We start from the raw sequence: 22,598 nt of genomic DNA, 5'->3' as shown, positions 1-22,598 counted from the left end.
TTCATCACTTATTCGTAGGTAAAACTATCGTTTTTCCTTTTATCAAATGGCGCCGCTGCCATCTTAGTTGTGTTTAGTTATATTTCCATTAGTAGTGTTAATCCTACCAAAGTCCCATTAAACCCACCCACCTTTGTTTGGTTCTACCTGTGGTTGTTTGCTTCAGAACTGATTTTTTCTCGTAGAAATACACTGAGCGTGCCACGCGCCTCTTTGGCCTATTTTCCAAGCGTGCCCCGTGCTAAATTGCCTGGACATCGTCCAAGGCAAGAGTGCACCACGTGCCTTTCCAAGGCAAATTCAGAGCGCACCCTGCGCTAAAGTGTCTGGACTTCGAGTCAGGCAAGAGCGCGACCCGCGCCCTACCTAGGCAATTTCTGAGCGCACCACGCACCCTCTTCTGAGCAGCCCGATTTTCACAGGTTAGTCCAAATTTCCATTTCTTCAAGTTATTCAGTGTTTCTAACTTGTTAATTACACTGAGCTCATGTATACAAGACGCTATTCATAAGTGAAGCCAAAGAAGCATTCAGGTACTTCTTTCTTCCATTCCTCGTATCTCCTGTTAGAGGATTTATACTAGTATATCATGGTTGTTTTGGTTGTTGCCGTGTTTCTTTAATATTGGACTTAGCCTTGCATGAGATTAAGGTCAGGTAGAGAAAAAATTACTAACGTAATCTATCGTGAACGTCAACACACGCACACCTATCTAGTATACCACACACTACACCTGAAATAATGGCTGAAGAAAGAGAGTCTCCTATCTCTAACTTTTACAAAGCCCTGAACAATAGCCCAAAATCTTACATCATTCTTGCAGACCCAGTGGGGGATTTCCGAATCCCCCCGAATATATTTAATTTGTTACCAGCTTTTCATGGGTTAGACCATGAAAAACCTTATCAGCATATGCGTAGGATTGAACAAGTTCTTACCACATTCCATCATCCTATGGTAGGTGCAGAACAAATTAAACTGAGGGTGTTTCCTTTCACCATAGCTGATAAGGCGGCGTCTTGGTTAACTGCCCAAACACCTAATTATGTGGACTCCTGGGCCAAACTTGTTCAATTGTTTATGGAACATTTTTACCCACCACTGAAGATAGATGAAATGCTTTCCAAGATTCATTTTTTCTGCCAGAATCCTCATGAATTCTTTTTAGAGGCTTGGAATTGTTTCACTGATCTTCTTATAGAGTGTCCACATCATAATCTTGCGAAAGACACGTTAGTTCGTGCCTTTTTCAAGGGACTGTTACATAACCATAAAGAGGTCCTTGATATAATGAATGGGGGTAGTTTCCTCAGTAAAGGAGTCGCAGAGGCTTATAGGTTTTTAAAAGATCAAACAAAGCATAATAATAACTGGGGGGTAGTGACGATATCCCCCGCTCCGCTAGTTCTTCTTCAACAGTTAGGGCTGCCGGTATATTTGAGATTAAACCCGATCATGAGCTTAAAACTTTAATCGAATCTCTCACTAAAAGGGTAGAAGCTATTTCTATTCAACAAAAGCCTATCCCCATCATGAATGTCAACTCTATTCCATGTAATTTCTATTTGAATCCAGAGCATCCCGACTCCTATTGTCCTCTCGCCTATGAACAACAACAATTACAACCAGATAATGTTTGCTCCATTAATAGCTATCCTATTCCTAACGCCCCTTGGAGACAAAATCCCAACTTCAAATGGAGAAATAATCAACAAGTTACACCTCTAGGGTATAATAATCAAAATGTTAGGCTAGCAAACAATTACAACCAAGCTCCACCACGACAAGGACAAGGACAAGGGAATTATAATAATTATAACAATAATAATTATAATGCTAATAGAGGTATCGTTCCGGTAAATAATAACTATCACAACCTACCCATTAATAATCAACGTGACATAGTTCCTGTCACACAACCTGCAACAAACATTCCTCCACTACCGGATCATTTCGATGCCTTTATACAAACCCAACAACAGATTTTACAGTCCATCCAACTTTCCTTACAGCAGTTAACACAAGAGAAAGTATAACCTAAATGTGTGTTTTCAGGTTAAGCGATACCTAACCCTAAAACACCAAGCACAGCCTTTGAGGTAAACGATAATACTAGTAATGAAAATGGAAACGTAGGTGAGCTAAATGCCATCACCACTCTCCATTCTGGCAGAGTGGTTAATAACGCCGTAATTATGTCTGTAGTTACCCCACTAGTAGTTCCTACACAGAAGATTTTACTAGATACCGAAGTAATAACTAAAAATCCTACCCCAGTAGAGGTACCAGTTAAACCACAACCTAAGAAACAAAAAGCCAAGGTTAAACATCCTGTTGATCCATATGCTAAATATAAAGAGAAACCACCGTTTTCCCAAAGATTAGCCATGTTAAGCAAGGATACGAATTTCGATGAGATTAGGGAAGTCTTCAAAAATCTAATGATAAACCTACTTTTTCTTGAAGTGATTAAAAAGTTACCTCACCATGCTAAGTTTCTTAAAGAGTTGTGCACTACTAGGTGTAAAACAAATATTCCAGAAGACGCCTTTCTAACTGAACAATTTCCAACTTTATCCAAACATAACGGAATCGGTAAGTACAAAGACCCTGGTCGTCCTACGGTACAATGCACCTTAGGAGATTTCCACACGACGACCACGTTATTAGACCTAAGGGCGAGTGTTAACTTACTCCCTTATTATTTTTATAAACAAATAGGTCTACAAGAGATGCAACATACTAAAATGACGTTGCAATTAGCTGATTGGTCTATTAAGTATCCTAAGGGTGTGGTTAAAAACGTGCTTGTTAAGGTTCAGGATTTCTACTATCCTGCAGATTTTGTTATTCTCGATACAGAAGTCGCTAACGACTCTGTTCCGATCATCTTAGGGCATCTTTTCTTGGCAACTGCCAACACACTTATAAATTGCCGCGATGGTTCGATGTCCATGTCTTTTGGCCACCTTTCTGTTGAGGTAAATGTTTTTAAAATGATAAAACAGTTACCAGACTCGTCTATAGATAGGGAGGTTAGCATGATCGAGAGCTTAGCTCAAGACTATTTTAATAACACATTTCCAAAAAATCAGATGCATAAATTCCTTTCCTTTGGAAGTTCAAATTTTGCCGATGACTCCTACTTAGAGGAAGTCAACACCATTTTCAAGTCTACTCCTATCATAGATCCTTCTGTTGCTCTATCTACCGAGTATGAAGACCTACTACCTAAACAAGTCTTCACTACTCAAGATGAGGAACCACTAAAAGCCTTTATCGACATACCTCCCACCCCTGAGTTGAAGTATATTCAACTTGATTCGGATGGTAGTCATCCGGTAATTATATCTTCTCTGTTGTCTGCGGATGAAGAGGCACGGTTGATTAGGGTAATTAGGGAACATCGTTCAGCGATTGGTTGGTCCCTAGACGACATTAAGGGGATTGACCCTAATGTTTGCACTCATCGTATCCATTTGGAGGATAATGCAAAGAGTTCTCGTGAACCTCAACGTCGCTTGAACCCTGTCATGAAAGAGGTGGTCAGGAAAGAAGTCTTACGGTTACTCGATGCGGGTATCATATACCCAATCTCCAATAGCAAATGGGTAAGTCCCATTCATGTAGTTCCTAAGAAATCGGGGGTTACCATGGTACTTAATGCTAAGGGTGAATATGTTTCCACACGTGTCCCTATAAAATGGAGGATCTGTATTGATTACAGACGTTTAAATGCCATGACACAAAAAGATCATTTTCCTTTACCCTTTATAGATCAGATGCCCGAACGTCTAGCTGGTCACGTTTATTATTGTTTTTTAGATGGCTACTCTGGCTATTTTCAAATTATTATCGATATTGATGACCAAGAAAAGACTACCCTCACATGTCCATTTGGAACATACACCTATAAACGAATGCCTTTTGGCCTTTGTAATGCTCTTGGTACTTTCCCGCGGTGTATGCTTCATATATTTAGTGACATGGTAGAGCGCTTCATGGAAGTTTTCATGGATGATTTTTCTATCTATGGAGATTCTTTCACTGACTGCTTGAATAACCTGTCTAAGGTTTTGATACGGTGTGAAGAGAAGAGTCTGGTTTTAAATTGGGAAAAATGTCATTTCATAGTGAAAAAGGGAATAGTGATAGGTCACATTGTATCTAGTAATGGCATCGAAGTAGATAAGGCCAAACTAGACAAGATAGCATCTCTACCTATGTCACGGAATGTCCGTGATATTAGAGCCTTTTTAGGCCATGCAGGTTTTATAGGTGTTTCATCAAGGATTTTTCAAAAATAGCTAGGCCTTTAACTAATTTGCTTTTAAAGGATGCCATTTTTTATTTCAATATAACTGTAAACAGGCTTTTGAAACTTTAAAAGCCGCTTTAATATCTGCACCCATTATATAGCCTCCCGATTGGTCTAAACCTTTCGAACTCATGTGTGATGCTAGTGATTATGTCGTTGGTGCTGTGTTAGGTCAGAAAGTAGATAATAAGTCCACTGTCATTTATTATGCTAGTAAAACTTTAAACGATGCTCAAAGGAATTATACAACTATGGAAAAAGAATTCTTAGCTGTCGTTTATACTTTAAATAAATTTTGTCCTTATTTGGTTGGTACTAAGACTTTAGTTTACATGGACCCTGCAACCCTTAGGTACCTTCTCGCAAAGATGGATGCTAAGCAGAGATTGATCTGGTGGATTCTTCTCCTACAAGAGTTCACCTTAGAAATTAAGGACAAAAGAGAGGTCTAAAATGTAGTTGCCAACCACTTATCTAGACTAACAAATGACGATGATAGTGATTCTGAGTCCATACCTGACTTTTTTCCTGATGAGCATCTGTATGCTATTTTTTCTGCACCATGGTATGCTGACATTGTTAATTATTTAGCTTCTGATATTATTCCTGATGTTTGGTCAAGAAATGAACGTAAGAAGTTCTTGGCCAGAGTTAAGCTATACTACTGGGATGAGCCCTACCTTTTTAAGTATTGTGCGGATCAAATTATTCGTCATTGTATTCCCCAGTGGGAATACAATGAGGTTCTATCGTTCTGCCATGACAAAAAGTGTGGTGGCCATTTTAGTAGTATGAAAACAGCTGCAAAAATTATTCAATGTGGGTTTTATTGGCCTATCCTTTTTAAAGATTCCTAAGTGCATTGCAAGACGTGTGTTCATTGCCAACAACTTGGGCGAATCACTAAGCGTAATATGATGCCATTAAATCCCATCATAGTAGTAGAAATTTTTGACGTATGGGGCATTGATTTCATGGGTCCTTTTCCTGTTTTCCACCACTTCATTTATATTCTAGTTGTCCTGGACTACGTGTCTAAATGGATAGAGGCCATGGCTTGCCGTAGCAATGACCATAAGACAGTGGTGTTTTTTGTTAAGGAATATATTTTCTGTCGATTTGTCATTCCTAAAGCCATCAATAGTGATGGCGGAACACATTTTTGCAACAGAGTTGTTGTGTCCCTAGTTAAAAAGTATGGAGTTACACATAAGGTGGCAAATCCTTATCATCCACAAACTAGCAGGCAAGTAGAAGTTTCTAATAGGGAAATCAAAAAAATCTTAGAAACAACTGTAAATCCTGATAGGAAAGATTGGTCTAAGCGTCTAACTGATGCCTTATGGGCGTATAGGACTGTTTTTAAAACTCCTATAGGTATGTCTCCCTTCAGACTTGTATTTAGGAAACCTTATCATTTGCCAGTTGAATTTGAACACCGTGCTATGTGGGTTATAAAAAGCCTTAACTTCAATTTTGATGATGCGGGTGTTAAGCGCAAGTTGCAATTGAATGAGCTTGAAGAAATCCGTGGCAATCCTTATGATCTCGCAAAGGATTATAAAGCTAACATGAAACGTGTTCATGATAAGCAAATCTTGCGCAAAGAGTTTGTGGTTGGTCAAAAGGTTTTTCTTTATAACTCCCGTTTGCATATTTTTCCCAGAAAATTAAAAACCCGTTGGTCTGGTTCTTTTTTGGTTACTGAAGTCACCCCTTACGGGGCAATCACCTTGGTAAATCCTAAGGACAACAATACCTTTCAAGTCAATGGCCAACGGTTAAAATATTTTTACGAGTTAATGTCCCCTAATGTGGAGAAAGTCCTTTTACAGGACCCTGTCTATGAGAACTGACCTTTGTTGTTTGGTGTACTTCCTTTCACTTCCATATATTGGTAAGTGGACCATTCAGGTAACCGGGCCCTCCTATTAGAGTGTGTGGCTGTAAGTACCGGATTCTAAGTCCACGTTTAACGTAATTCACGTTTTCCACTCTCGCATGTTTTCTCGGTTTTTGAGTCATGTTTATCTATGGTGTGAATTATGTCCTTATTGCTTTATTGTTTTTTTTCCTTATATTAATCCGTATTCATAAAAAGTATAAAATATTAAAACCTTAAAAATAGTAATCTAGCAAGTCTCGGGAATTTGACTTTAAAAGACCCGCGTTTAAAATAAATTTTCTGAACTCTGTTCTATAAATTTTGTTTGGGGGTGGGGTGTTGGTCTTTCCATTCTTGATTGTTTCCATTTTTGTTGCTTATTTCGTTTAATCGTATTTTGATTCTGGTTAACTTTATCTATGAATTTAGATTTCATTTGTTCGCATAATTTACGTCATTCACGCACTTCGAGACATTTTCCACCGTTTTATATGTCAACCACGGTTAGAATAGAGTATTTAATGGATCATTGGATTGGAAATTCTCTCCTCATCATTTTCATATCTCATTCACAAAAATCGGACCGGTAACGAGTCGAGAATTTCAAATTTTAATTTTGCATACGTAGGGACAAAATGGGTATTTCCAAAATTGTTTGGGCTTGGGCCCAAGTCCACAGTAAAACCCAAGAACGCATCGCGTTCTTCTTCTCCACTCCGCCATCAGCTCCATTAACGACCAAACCCTAAAGAAAAAAAAAAAAAAAAGGAAAACCACTACTGAATTTAACCTCCACAGATTCTTCTCCACTCAAATCAACCACCCACACCAAATTTCGCCCCCTCCAGTTCACTCTCTCTCTCCAAAAAAAAAAAAAAATCACCCAAATCAAACGAGCAATCAAACTCCAAGTTCGATTCCTTGTTCTATTTACTCTCCCCCCACCTTATTCAAACCCACATTTCGAATACCAATACTCAATGGCCCAAAAACTCAAAATCCTCCCAGAACAATTTTTCAAGTCGGATCATTTTGCGCTGTTTTACGATGACGAGATGAAACGTAGGAGTTGGAAGAGGTTGTGGTATACGTAGAATGATTTTTACCATGAGGATTTGGTTTTGAATTTTTATAAGAAGCGGGAAATCGAGGGTAGGAAGATTTTTGTAAAGTTGAATGGCGCGAAGAAAGAAGTGTGTGCTTCGATGTTGACTCATGTTCTAAACATTATGCCAAAATCCCAGCTTGTAGCAACCACGCAGGAATCCCGGTATGGGGGAGAGGCGTTGATAAGAGACAACCGTGTGTTGGAAGGACAATATAATACCAAGTCGATTGTGTCCGACAGCCGTCGCCTCGAGAACCAACCACCGATCAGTATCTCGATTGGGTTGGTAAGAATGTCATTGGGAAAGAGAAGTTGGTGACATAAGTCTTAAGCGGCCCCGCGTACGCACGGATATTACAAAGAACAAAGGTATGATTTTTGTATAATTGACTTCTTGTTAACTATGATTCGAGGAGTTGGAGTGAGTACCGCACCTTTTTCATGTTACGATTACTAAGATTATGATGTCTTATGGTGAGAAACCAAAAACTGAGCGGACTATGTTGAAGTTGCATGCAAATGCAATTGCTTATACGGAATGTATTAAGAAGGTGTGGAGATTGCCTGGAGATAGGGTTGTGGAAAATGTTAATTCGGAGGAGGAGGAGGAGGACACATGTTTTGATGCCAATGCCTTGGAGAGGTGTAATTTGGATATGGTTCTCATCTCTATAACGACGGAAGAGACGTTGATAAGAGACGTTGATAAGAGACGGTAGAGACGTTGATAAGAGACACTGTGTTGGAAGGACAGTATAATACCAAGTCGCATTGTGTCCGACAGTCGCCTCTGAGAACCAACCAGCTGACTGTATCTCAGTGGGTTAGTAAGAATGTCATTGGGAAAGAGAAGTTGGTGACATCGCCTTAATCGCCGCGACGCATTCACGGATATTACAAAGAACAAAGGTATGATTTTTGTATAATTGACTTCTTGTTAACTATGATTCGAGGAGTTGGAGTGAGTACCGCACCCTTTCATGTTCTGATTACTAAGATTATGATGTCTTATGGTGAGAAACCAAAAACTGAGCGGACTATGTTGAAGTTGCATGCAAATGCAATTGCTTATACGGAATGTATTAAGAAGGTGTGGAGATTGCCTGGAGATAGGGTTGTGGAAAATGTTAATTCGGAGGAGGAGGAGGAGGACACATGTTTTGATGCCAATGCCTTGGAGAGGTGTAATTTGGATATGGTTCTCATCTCTATAACGACGGAAGAGACGTTGATAAGAGACGTTGATAAGAGACGGTAGAGACGTTGATAAGAGACACTGTGTTGGAAGGACGAAGATAATACCAAGTCGCGATTGTGGTCCGATGCGCCTCGAGAACCAACCACCGATCAGATCTCAGTGGGTTGGTAAGAATGTCATTGGGAAAGAGAAGTTCAGTGACATCAGTCTTAACTGTCTGCACGTACTCTGGATATTACAGCAACAAAGGTATGATTTTTGTATAATTGACTTCTTGTTAACTATGATTCGAGGAGTTGGAGTGAGTACCGCACCCTTTCATGTTCTGATTACTAAGATTATGATGTCTTATGGTGAGAAACCAAAAACTGAGCGGACTATGTTGAAGTTGCATGCAAATGCAATTGCTTATACGGAATGTATTAAGAAGGTGTGGAGATTGCCTGGAGATAGGGTTGTGGAAAATGTTAATTCGGAGGAGGAGGAGGAGGACACATGTTTTGATGCCAATGCCTTGGAGAGGTGTAATTTGGATATGGTTCTCATCTCTATAACGACGGAAGCTGGCCATTTCGTTATCAAACTGCCCCACAGCAGCAACTTTAACCTGGGATTGACATAGATATAGTTAAATTAATACAGAACAAGTAAATTAAGATAAGAGTAAGGGAAATGATAGATACTTACTTTTTCAATAGAATAACACAAAAGTTGGAATCATTCATCTATAGTAATCTCAGTCATGGCTGTCCTATCTCGAGGAAGTATAGTATTTAGCATAAGAGCCTCTCCCGAGGCCTGGTAGTGGAGGTTCAGAAAATAGAGATGCAGTTTTGGGGACTTTGGTTTGATCTCAAAGGACGAGTTTCACCTCGAAATCACTAGCTGAAGAAGAGGAATCAGAGGCAGTAGTTTTTGGATTGGCGGGAATAGTTGAAGATTTGGATGGCATATTAACAGGTGCAATGGTAGTAGTTTTGGCAGTTTTGCTCGGTTTCGAGGCTAGTGATGCTGGAATATAGCAGGGTTCTTTTCTTTTCTTTGAAAGAAGTCCGGTATCGACATTCTTATCTTTGGAAGAAGTGGGAGCTTGGGAAGAACTGCCATCTGTTGGTTTTCTGTTGTGCAGAAACTTATTCAGAGATTTTGATGATTTGACTGGAACTTGGGGAATTCGAGATGCCATATCTGTGAACAATAAGCAGTGGTGATCAAGCACATCGTTCAAAAGAGGATAATTATAGAAATCGGGAATTTCTTGTTTGATTTTAGGAAAAAGATCTTCAGTCATTTTAAAACCATTAAGCATATATTCAAAATAACATCGAGGAGTATTAGAAGGTAATTCAGTGGAATCAAAAGTTTTTCTTAATACTTTTTCAGAGGAACAAGGCTGTAAGGGACATGGAGTAGTTTTACATGGCATAATAGATTGGGGAGGTAAAGAATCTTGACCTCGAAGGACAGTACTTTTTAAGAAATATAAGGGAGCGACATAGTTGTCAATATCTGGAAGGTCGACAGTCAGTTTTGGATTCCCATATTTATCAGCGCCAATTCGAGTAGTGATTTCTTCATCAGTGCCTCTTAGAAGATCTGTTACTCTAGTGGATTCTCCAAGACTTTTCATTAAGGCTGGTTTTGGCACTGAAACAAAGTCGCAACGACAGACCAATCAGATAGCAGCTCTGAGATGGAGGAGGGATGGAATGTTGTAAAATAACGTACCTCTACTGTTAAAGACAGGATGTATCAAAGATGGAACAGCGATCACAACAGATGATTCCCATTGCCCAGATATGACGATAGGGTATAATGGCCATCTGAAATTGCTATCTCGATTTATCCTTATGATGCCTGCGCTGTTCATTTGTTTTTTGGGATAAAAATAACCATTGGGTTCTTTTATACCATGTTTATTCTTCTCATTACGTTCAATAAAGGAGTAATGTTTTTGGATGTCGATAAGACGAATTCTTTGGGATGGCCGGACATTGGGTGCAAGGTGAGAATTATATAAATTACAAATGTACAACAATCTCCAAAAATTGCCTGTGCCTTGGCCAGGAGAAATGGCCAAGTAGTTCAGTACTGCTCGATTGAGGTTAGATAGGGGAAGGCGCAAGCCAGCAGCTAGTTGCCCAACAGTAATAATGGTGGTTTTGAGATCACCACTTTGGCATCGAGTTCCTTTGATACCTCCAGCATAATGTCGAAGATGGACAGAGTCTAGTATTTGGTAGGCAGCTTTAACTATGTCTAAGTTGGGTCTTTTTGGAAAACAAGGGTTCAAACCACTACTCTATATGCTATGATCGTCCATAATTTCATGGTCAGATTCAGATTCCACAGTCTCGAAGGGATGGCAAGGTAAGCCATCAGCCAGATACGTGGCATGCCATTCTGGTTCGTCAGTCTCGGTCCTTTGTGATGATGAGGCTGAAGAGGACGAGTTGGTTCGAGTTGCAGATTCAATACTTTCGGTCGACATGTCGGTATCACTAGAAACAATAAATTTTTTATTAGAATTGTATCATTTATCTGAGCCACTATCGCTATATATAAGATCTTATTAATTAAACACGTATTGAGGTTTCTTGGGGATAATGTCAGGTTTCGAGGTGAAGAACTATATGTCAAAAGCATACGTTCTTGACGTTGAAGCCAGGATTATTTCGAGAGGGTGCGTTTAAAGTTAACACAAGTTTTTCTCCTAGCCATACTGTCAAAAATTATAATTCAAGGTCTAGTTAGTATTGAGATACACAAATAGCACGGTTAAGATCAAAACCCTAACCCTAATTTTTAGTAATTTAGAAAGAGAAACAGGTGTAATTTTTCAAGAAGATTAAAGACAACGATGAGTTTATTGCAGAAAATCCCATATTAAGTGTTTATGTTGACTAATCTGACAAGTTTGTAGAAAGTTTTGATGATGGAGACAGCTGAAAAATCCAAGTTGAAGCTTTTTCAGTTTGTTAATGGTGGTGGGGTTGGAGTGTCTCAAACTCTTTGTGAATAAGTGAAGAGAGAGAAAGCGATTGGAAGCTTTTATATCTAATATTTCGTGATAACTGTTCATTTTCTAGATGTAACCGCTTGATATTTTGAAATTTTGAATTTTGAAAATTTTAAATTTGTGTTGGTTTTCGAAACATTCAAATTTTCATAGTCGAAATTTGAAAGTGTCGAGAGGGGGCGATGTCGTGGGCAAATATCGTCAACCTGATATTCCAGCCCGTATATCGTGACTAATAAGAGATATCGATGTAATAATTGATATTTCGCAAATATAGTTTGTGTATTGCAGGTTTAAGGCGGGAAAATGAGGAAGAAAAAGAGGATGGACACGCCGATGATTGGACAAAGCTAGCCTTACAACACTATATAAAGACTGGAAGTGGGAGAAATGGATTCATTCCAATTCATTATACAAAATCTGTAAACTTAGAACAAGAGAGAGAGAGAGAATGTTGTAGCCGATACTTTTATTCAATAACAAATTTCTCTCGATTCAATCTTTATCATTTACCTTTAGCAATTCAATCTTGTTGATCGTAGTTAGTTTCTCTGATCACTACAACCGCCACCTGGCACGATTAAAGCGAATATCGATGTTTGCTCAAAAGTCAATCCTGGAACTCGGGTTGGGGCTATGTTCTGAGAGATCATGAAGGAAACTTCCTTGGTAAGCCTGCTGGTGGGTTAGGTGTAACGAGATTAACTACATCGCAGAAACAGTGGCAATCATTCATGCCATTCAAAAAATAGTGGAGTTGGGGTGGGGTGGACAGAAATATGGATAGAAACGAATTCCACAACAGTAGCTAAAGCTTTCCAAGGAAACAAGGTTTGTTGGAAGGCTAGGTCGGCATGGTTATTACTGAAGACGAGACCTAGGTGGATCAATGTCATGGCAGCATGGAGATAAGTAAACACAGGCGCAAACAAGTGTGCTAGGCATGGTGAGAATCTAGGTAATGGGGTCAATGAGTGGTGGGACGTACGACCCAGATTTCTGGCCAATCTTGAGAACTAGCATAGCGCTTACTACCATTTTGTTAACTAAGTTGCGCAGCTAGCTTGTTAGCTTTGCACTACATGTACTCTTTTCTTTTCTTGTAACCTATATTAGTTTTTAATAATATCAATTATCTTACAGCAAAAAAAAAAAAATACTTTTGCTTTCTCATATTTCGACCAATTTCTCTTTGTGGAAAGCATGAATTCACAGAGAAATATCTTGATTGAATTTGAAAAAACAATTCGTCTTTAGGAACTTGCCTTGCCTTCTCTTTTGAAAAATGTTCGGTTGTACGTAGTTGAGAAAATTTAGGCTCCTAGAGCAACATTATATTAATCAGATTCACTCTTTTTTTTATTTAAAAAGTGAAAATTGAAATAAAAGTCCAAAGTTCTAGTCCTAAAAATCCATGGTAAAGCTTATTTGGACAGAAAATAAAATCTAAGATAGTGATTATCTGACAATGCTGGATTCCAAATAAAATTTGAAGAACTCCATAATAAATGTGGAAAGCTAATTTAAGCTTCCAAATTTTTGAGAAAAATTTAGGCTAATAGCAGTAACATTGTCAAAACAAATTACCGTACCGCTCCTATACTAGTATACTGCTCATTGTTTTATTAAAATAAAATAAAAATAAAAGTCCACAGCATTAGTCCTAGAAAACCATGGTAAAACTTATTTTGGGCAGAAATGTAATCTAAATAAAGTAATTATCTGACAATGTTAGATTCCAAATTAAATTTGACGAATTTCATAGTAAATGTGGACAGCTATTTAAGCTTCCGAATATTCAAAGATTGATACCATTTTTAGCTCTTTCATTATTATTATTATTAATTTTTTGTATTAAATAGATTTTTGTATTATTAATTTGCTGCCACAGGCCCACAGTGAGCACATTACACCTCATATATATATAGTCCCGATCTTAGAAGTACATATTTATTTTAAATTAAAATAAGTACGCAAGTAAAATTTCACTAAGAAAATGAATTCAACCATAATTTTTTGTAGATATGACCTACTCACCATAAATATCATCGCCACAAAATTTCATATCATTTGGAAACCTCTAACCTAAGCAAAAGATGATTGCACAAACTCGATATTTCTTGACCGTTGGATTTCTTTTTAAAGATGACAACAATTTTTAGCTAAGTTAGAGGTTTTCAAATGAGTTCAAATATTGTGGAGATGATCTTTATGATGTGTAGGTAATACCCACAAAAAATTAGAGTTGAATTCATTTTCTAAGTGATATTTTACTTATGTACTTATTTTAATTTAAAGTAAGTATATACTTTAAGATCGGGACTATATATATACAGAAATGCTCTAGTCAGGACCAGTCCACACAAAATAAAGTCAAGACTTAAAAACAACACGTGACTTCCCCTATTCTCTCTCTTATTTTCTCTCTCTCCACTAAAAAATAGCCGAACTCCCACTTTCTCTCTCTTCCTCCACCAAAATTTATATCATAAACAAATAATATCATTCCCACTTCTTTGTCTTATCATTAATTATCTTGTACTCCACAGCCATTAATGGTCACTAAGGTAAGGAATATCATACTATTATAGTTTGATTCTTACCAAAGAAACTTGACGAGATATTCACAGTAAAAGAATCAACTCTTGATTTGCAATTTCATTTAGATTGGAATAAGCAAACCGAACTTTGAAACCTTTTTTTTTTTTTTTTGAAGGGCAAGTTTGAATCCATTTACATAAACTATGAATAATTTGACCAACACTAAGCCAAACCATAAAGTAAATTCAAGAGATCGAAGAAGAAAAATAAAGCAATGCAAACTTGCTCCCTTTGCTTGTTTCAAGCCCAATTAAATTAGAGTAATCTCTTTTATCTCTTTTCCTTTTCTTCCATAGATTTTAAGAAAAGTGGGCATGGAAGTGACAAAAGAGACAAAGATTGGAATTACCAAAATTTATCTCTAAATTTTCGCTATTATTAAATTAGAGGAAAAAGAGAGGATAAGTTTTCACTATTATTAAATTAGAGGAGAGAGAGAGAGAGGAGAAGAGAGAGAATAAGGAAAGTCACGCTATTTTTTATGAACCTGATTTTAACAAAGTTAGGCTATTTTTTTAGTAGAGAGAGAAAATAAGAAAGAGAATATATAGGAGAAGTCACATGTTGTTTTTAGGTCCTGACTTTATTTTGTGCGGACCTGAATAGAGCATTTCTATATATATATATATATATATATATATATATATATATATATATATATATATATATATATATGCACGTGCCTACAAGCACGGATGTCATTAATGTTGCTTTTCATAGAATTATATCAATCGTTAATGGAAAAAATAAAGAATTATATCAATCAAATATTTTTTATTTGAGTCATATATATTCGCGCACTATGACAATCAAACCATGCATGTGATCGAGTGCTTAAACATACTCATTCCTACACGGAGAAAATATAGATATTTTTAATAGTAAGTACGACACATCTTCACATGTTTACAAATTGTAATACTATGATATAATAATATTGTAACTTTATTAGAGATACTATGAAGTTGTCTATAAAAGATAATACAGTTAAAGCATTAGTGCCATGGAACATGCGACATAGTATGCTTAGAAGAGAAAGACATAACATATGAAATATAATCACAAACATATGATTGAAAATATGAGAATGAACATGTTGCAAGGCTATACATATGGCAATAGTTCTCCTTTACATTACAATATCAATAAATAAATAAACAATTCACCAAGAGAAAAAATAAATAAATAAACTACAAAGATAGAGAATTTTATCTATCTCATACATGTTTTGATGGAGATACATTCATTCCCCTCTCTCTTACTTCTTCATACATACCCATCAACTTAGTCACTGCCTTCTCTATCTTTTCACTTAATTTCATGTAACCATGTGCTTGAACAAACAGAGGCCATTTCGCAACACCCACTTTCCACAACAATTTTATCAAAGTAACGATGTGCTTGAACTAACAAAGGTCATTTCGCAACACCCACTTTCCACAACAATCTTATCACTTAATAATAATAAGTTTTTCGCTCTATAACAACTCTACACTGCAAGTGGCCAAGTTATCATGCATTAGTACACCTACAATTATCATTGGCAAAGTAATGTGGATGTCTTGGGGATTCATTGCATGCAAGAATAGTTTCGGAAACATAAATTGATTGTCAGCCGATAGTCAACCAAATTGCAATGAAATGTATTTAATGCATATTCGTCATGCTTGCTATGTTGGTTAGCATCCTCATTCGACACTTTCCTGTGACAGTTTACATTTCCGAATGATTCAACTATCTCGATATGAATGGAAACATTTTATTGGTTAATTTTTGCATGAAAGATAATTGATTTAATTTTGCACTAACCCAAATGGAAACGTTTAAAGATGATTAAATTTGTCTTAACCCAAATGGAAACGTTTTATTGATTAATTTTTGCATTAAAGATAATTTATTTAATTTTGCACTAACCCAAATGGAAACGTTTAAAGATGATTAAATTTGCATTAGCCCAAATAAAAACGTTTTATTGATTAATTTTTGCATTAAAGATAATTGATTTAATTTTGCACTAACCCAAATGGAAACGTTTAAAGATGATTAAATTTGCATTAACCCAAATGGAAACGTTTTATTGATTAATTTTTACATTGAAATTAATTGATTTAATTTTGCACTAACCCAAATAAAAACGTTTAAAAATGATTAAATTTGTATTAACTCAAATGAAAACATTTTATTGATTAATTTTTGCATTATAGATTATTGATTTAATTTTGCATTAAAGGTTGAGAAGAGATCAATGCAAATCTCCACGCACATCTAACTTAGATCCCAAGATGATCTCCACCACTCTTTGTCCTCCCATTTTGTTTTATTATAATAGACTAGTTGTAACCCGTGCCTACGGCACGATTGGTTATGAGGTGCATATTATGTTGTTCGTGCTATACATCTTTCTAAGTATTTTAAAATTTGTACACATTTTCTTTTACCTACATGCCTACAAATAATATAGCTCGAATTAGTTATATATTCATATTCTCCCATGTATTACCTGAATCAACTCTTACGTCCATCGAGACTTACAAATATAATTTAAGTTCAATGTCCATTATCATTTAGTAAATATGTCTGCCTTCTGGGCGTTAAGGTCTTGAGATGTTTTGGTTCAATGCTAGTGTGTGCATCTTATTTAATTTACTTATAATTTCCTACTAAGTGTACCATCATCTTCTGAACATATATGGGAATCATTAAGTATAAAAGTTTTAAACAACATAATTTATTTATTGGAAAAACCAAAATCATTCTTTTTTTTTTTCTAAATATTTACCCTCTTTTGCTGGCCATAATTAAGGTATAATATGGTTATATATATGAACAATAAAATACTGCAATATTCATATACGCTAATGAAGATAAATAGAATAAAATAACAAATATAACAAAAAAAAAAGTGTTATATATAAACCACTGATCAAATCATTCTTCTTGTTAACATTAAAGATTGGATTGATTATTATTTATAATCCACCAAAACTACTAAAAGAAAAACTGGGAATGAACTCCAACTTGCAACATCTCTTAAACTCTTGAAGAACAGAAAAATTGACGGAAAACTTACAAATTGAATAGGATAACCTGGTTCTACTCTCTCAATTCCAATTCGTAAAATTCAAAGAATCTTTTTCCATGCAACACAATGTCAATACCATGCTTCAACAAATAAGCTATTCTTTGAGTACATTCACACAACATATCCAGATTACTTCACCTCTTTTCTCTAATATATGAAGAAAAAACTCAATAAGTGTTGTAAGCATTTAGCGCTTCAATCCTTATTTACTTTACTATAGGAAAATCTCAATTGGATCCAAATTGTTGGCTCAAAAGTTTGGCTTAAACCTTTCTAATGGACTGGATCAACCATTTGCAAGTAACATTGCATAATTCTTGTACATCAAATGAAGAAAACCATGGCACACATGAAATTCTTTTACATTAAACAAATCATGATGCCTATTAAAATAGAATATAAAATTTGTAAAGACTTCGACATGGATGACATTTCTAAGTCTTTGTGCTCTATTAGCAAAAGTTTAGTATGCACATTAGTCTGCCAATTGGAATGATACGATGTTCCATTATGATTCTAAGTGTAACCTATGGCTCCATTACTCCCAAACAAATTATTTTGTAGAACTATTAGGTATCTATATCCATGGTTAATTGTAACCTATAGTTCCTGGCACTATTTTTCTCACCTTCTAGACAATTATAAAGTTTAAATTGGATCCTACCCAAAAATCAAATAGTCATCCTGCAATTATTGAGCTCACAATGCCTTACAAAACTTTGATGTTCATACAAATGAGACAAATTTTCTACAAATTTCAATATGCCTTTGGCATGCATTCAACATATTAAGAGCGAATGCTCCTTCGAAAATTTAACATTTTGAGTGAGTAGATCAATTAAGCAAAATTCAAAGAAATTAAAACTTGCCAAGGTTAAAAATAGAAAGAACCTGAATAGGTGGATTTTTCTCAAATAGCATTGTCTATACGACTATACCTTATTTCCAAAACAATTACAATCCAATTGGAGACATCTCACATTTAGTGTAATCATTAGACATTAAAACACAAAAAAGTTACAAATGTTTTAACAATAACATAACTGTTTCGTTGCTTTTAGACCATTAATGTAAGGTCTTCAGAACTGAAACCAAAGTAATAAAGTACACATACACTTTCATAGAAAATTAAAAAAGTTCTCTGTAATGGTGGCAAGAATTCACTATGTTGGATCTTGCAAAGCTATTTGACATGAAGACTCCCAAGCAATACTGGTTGTTTGCCTTACCTAATATGTGAGCGATAAAGTTAAAATACATGAACTACATTCTAAAATAGCATATATGGTGTAAAATACCCAATTCGAATATGGATATGATATATATTATTAAATACAAATTCAACTTAGTTAAAAAAAACTAAAATTGGGGTTATGAACTCCCAGTTCTAGTCGTTGGATGAAGAACCTTTGACTGTCAGTACTTATTTGCAAAGTTACTATCACAACAGAAAGCAAAATATGGCAATAAAAATGTAAAATGCAAGTCTATCAGTAAATATAGGTAATTTTATACGCTGAAAATTTCACGTGCTGTTTTTTTGTTGAGATTCTAATTTCAAAAAACAAATTGTTTAATTACTCGCTTCACATGTTGCCAGAGATTTGCAGTGGGTGGTACTTGTGAATACTGGTTGAACCGCACTCCATGTCATTAAGAGACACCACTAACCGATCAAGCATGATTCTTTAGTAGATATTGGTATCCTAGAACAACAAAACCTACATGATAAGATGAGCGCTGCATTATTTGTACAACCAAGGAACATTCTTCTTTCTAGCTTTGCCTTGCACCGACTTGGTTGCCTCTTCATTCGAATCTAGCCATTGCTTTGGTGCACTCTCTGGCCAGTCCTTTGCCTTAGACGATTAACATCATTATAACAGTTGATTCATAAACACCACTAAACAGTTGGTGACTTTTAATAGATTGCATAAGTTGAAGAACCTATATAATCTTAGCCGAAACATCGCGCTTGTAAATTTTCATATGTTTGACTACCCCCAAAAACTCTAAACGTTGGGATAAAATTAGAAATCCATATTGTACTACACACGTAGAATAAAATTCCACAACCTCGTTCTCCTATCATAATGAGGCCTGAACGGTGGCATGTAAACCTTGCAACTGCTGCAGTGCCTGATTCAACTCGCCATTATTAGGCAATTCCTTGTTTGCACATTAACTACTTATGCACATTACCTTACTTCCTTAACCAAAAAATAATAGTCATAGGAGAACATAAGCTAATTATGAGTACCTAGCTTGAATGGATCTATACATCTATACAGACTGGGAGCAAATTCGACTCGGATGTGAACAAATTCTTAAAAGAAAGCGAGTGAAAATGAGAGACATTTTTATAAACAAACTGAAACGATGAACCAAATTGAATCACATAGACTATAAAACTGGTAAAGTAATGGAAGTAGTCTCAAGAACCATTATTGTTGCAAGCTTTGCATTCGAAAGCAGAGTTGGAGAAGAAACTTCCTCAAAGAGAGCAATCTGTAATATAATGAAGAAAAGAAGAAAGTGTTATTATTGTCTTTAAGAACCAATCGGTTCCGAATTGATTTGAGTTCCAAAGGAACCTCATATCTACATATAACAAATCTGATTTGAACTTCCAAATATTTCAAAACGGGAACCAAATCAATATGATCATAATAACCTCGGTTTCCTCAACAAGTGTGAAGTTGTTGCCAGCTCGTGCTTACCAATCAATCAAGTTGATGCATTTTTAAATCATTAAACCTCTAAGAAATAAAATTAATATTTAAAATAGTTTTGGTAAAAAGAATGTATATGTGATACAATAGCAATAGCATTATAGAGTGAAGAAAAGGGAAAACCCCACCGACTCAACTTCAAACTCAATCAAGCTAAGTCGATTCAATTAGAGAAATTCCATATGAATTCGGCGTTGTGTTTATGACATTTCAATACAAATGGCCCTATCCCTATAATTCATGCAATATAAATCTCATGAAAATGCATATTGATTTTACATTTCTTCTAGAGAAAATACATCAAATGAAAGAAAGAGTTCGTGAGAGTGAGATTACTTGAGAAGGGATGATTTCACTTAGGTAGAGATTCTCTGCACAACTACAAATAAGAAAAGAGATGAATAAACGGACAAAGTAAATATCAAACTTTGAGTTGAGGAAGTGAGGGAGATTGTTGTTTGTACTTTGCCAAGCCAATGTAAGGTTTCAAGGCAGTCCATAGGTCTTCATGGTATTAAATACAAATGTTTTTGGATTTCAGATTGAAATCATTAAGTACAACAATTCCATCATTTCCATATAGAAGAAGCTAAATCAGTGATCATTAACAAAATTGAAACATTAATGAGGTTGATCAGTAATGCATTAGAAACATGAAAACTGGAATTTAAACTCTAAAAAGATGATGAAAAATTGAAAAAATCCTAGATGGATGACAAAAACCACTGTATTTCACTTCTGCAATAACAAAAGGTATTGCACATGTGAAATATCTCAGAAGTACCATGGTTCGTAACTAATTACATGGAGTGCTATGTAAAGAAGATGTCCTTCTGGATATGGAATATATAGAGTTCGATCCTTATCAACATATTTTCTAATCAAAATATGATATTCTCAGTAAGCTTATAATAATAATACATTAATGTCGCCGAGCACATTGTTACTTCATATATATGTCAATGTACGTACAACCAATATATATATATATATATATATATATATGGAGGATTTAATGTTGATGATTTAATTTGTGATAACAGATAGTCATCTTCTAATTCCAATCAAATTGCAAAACGGTTGTTCAATTCTTCAATGGAAGTTAAAAGCACAAATTGGCTTCTTTCACCGAAGTTTATAGATGTTGTAGCTAATCCAATCAATTCAACCCAAAAGGTCGTCAATAATCATGACTCACCCGTGTTACCTTTTCTATGACTTCTGTTCTGCCTTCCGAAGTCTTCTATGACATTAATTGTGCTAATCAGTACCAACATAGAAGTTTTCCAACTAAATATCTTACAGGTGATGGTTTTGTCTATGTTAAGCTAACCTCGGAGTAGGAATTACATAGCATAAAATTTTGAAAAATGAAATAGAATCAAAGCCCTAATAAAGAAGTTGATAAATATTCAAAACTCTTAGTCACTTACCCGAAGAAGGAGGGTGACCTTTTACCATCCAATTTTTATCTTTGCAGACCCCAAAAAATTGGAGGGCTTTGCACTCTCATCAATCACCATTTTGCCGAAAATGCAACCAATTCCATGGACTGAAATTGAGAGATTATTGGAAAAAAATTGAAAACAAAGTTATATGAGATTAGGAATACTGAATAAGAAAACATGATATAATAGAGGACAATGACAAAAGCAAGGGGGAGAAAACGAAAAAAGGGACCTGAGATCTTCTTTCTTATAGCAATTGAAAGAGCTATGTGTATTAGAGCTATTTCGTTTTCCATTTGGATCGTTTTTTTGCTTTGAAAGTTTTAATACAATCCAGGGTTAAAGGGAAAAAATTAATGGAAGGGAATGGAAGTTGGATCGTTTTCTTACAATTTATTGTGCTTTAGAGTGTAAGGTGGTAGAAACCCAAGCCCAAGCCCAAGCCCATTCAAAGTCTTTACGGTATCTCGAGTTCTCGACCACCCACTGCAGTTGTCGGTCTCCCACCAATTAATTAGAATCGGATGTCATTGTTTAAAATGTATTTGAGAAAAAACTTTTGGGTTTCAAATCGTAAACCATTTAATTCATTTAAAAGCCATTCAAGCTCATGAAGTAAATAATTTAAATGCTATTGAGAAAATTCCTCAAAGGTGTTTTACTTTCTATTAAATGCAATAAATAGGAAAGAAGAGCAATTTGATTTATGCCTATTATTTTTTTTATTAATTGAAAATTTTGATTATATTAGGAATCCAATGTACAACCAATGCATGCATTGAATTTGTATTAAAAAAATTCTCTCATTAATAAGGGCTACACAAAGCCCCATGCACATTTAACTCAGATCCCCACAAAATCTCAACCACCCTTTGTCTACCCTTTGTCTGCCCATTTTGTGGCATTAATCTTGATACATCCAAGTATTTTCAAACGTGTGGTCCATGTGAGAATTTGTAGACATTTTATTTTGAAGTGGTTGTTTATTTTGTGGATGTCAGTATGTGGTGGTATCTTAGACTAAAGCATTGTGCCATTTGATAGTTGGAGCCTTGGAGGTATTTTACAATAAAAAGTTGATCTAGTTATTCAATTTCACTTTTTTCTAAATGCATCTACTCCTTCATTTCTGATTACAAAGCTAAATTGTAATGAACTGAACATTTGAATATTGATATGTGCAAACTAATTTGATCAGTCAGACATG

General features: G+C 35.6%; 1 long non-coding RNA gene across 1 annotated transcript; it reads right to left on the bottom strand.

Annotated features, from left to right (window-relative positions):
- Positions 1–18,828: 18,828 nt before the first annotated feature.
- LOC147518642 (uncharacterized) lies at positions 18,829–21,949 on the bottom strand. The gene is made up of 4 exons (XR_015214098.1): positions 21,624–21,949; positions 21,377–21,495; positions 20,280–20,322; positions 18,829–19,719 (listed from the first exon to the last, which is right to left on the bottom strand). It is a non-coding gene; the product is annotated as an uncharacterized LOC147518642 (long non-coding RNA).
- Between the last annotated feature and the right edge of the window lie 649 nt (positions 21,950–22,598).

This window comes from Coptis chinensis, chromosome 2 (assembly GCF_015680905.1).
Source record: "Coptis chinensis isolate HL-2020 chromosome 2, ASM1568090v1, whole genome shotgun sequence".
Taxonomy (NCBI): domain Eukaryota; kingdom Viridiplantae; phylum Streptophyta; class Magnoliopsida; order Ranunculales; family Ranunculaceae; genus Coptis; species Coptis chinensis.
Note: the sequence above shows the minus strand (reverse complement) of the source record. Positions and strands in the feature narration are given on the sequence as shown.